We start from the raw sequence: 251 nt of genomic DNA, 5'->3' as shown, positions 1-251 counted from the left end.
TGTGTGTGTGTGTGTGTGTGTGTGTGTGTGTGTGTGTGTGTGTGTGTGTGTGTGTGTTTCTCCTGCCTGGTGGGGACAAGTTTGGACCATTTTCCCAGTACACAGCCTGGTGAGAACCCACTGTTCCTTATGGGGACAAAGGCCCGGTCCTCACTGAGGGAGATGTTGGTGAGTCAGAGGTTAGTCTGTACAAATGAATGGYAGTCCCCATAAGGGCAGAAGAACAAACATGTGTGTGTGTGTGTGTTGTA

This window comes from Austrofundulus limnaeus, unplaced genomic scaffold (genome assembly GCF_001266775.1).
Source record: "Austrofundulus limnaeus strain Quisiro unplaced genomic scaffold, Austrofundulus_limnaeus-1.0 Scaffold1080, whole genome shotgun sequence".
Lineage (NCBI taxonomy): Eukaryota > Metazoa > Chordata > Actinopteri > Cyprinodontiformes > Rivulidae > Austrofundulus > Austrofundulus limnaeus.
The sequence above is the reverse complement of the archived record's forward strand: the minus strand, read 5'-3'. Positions refer to the sequence as shown.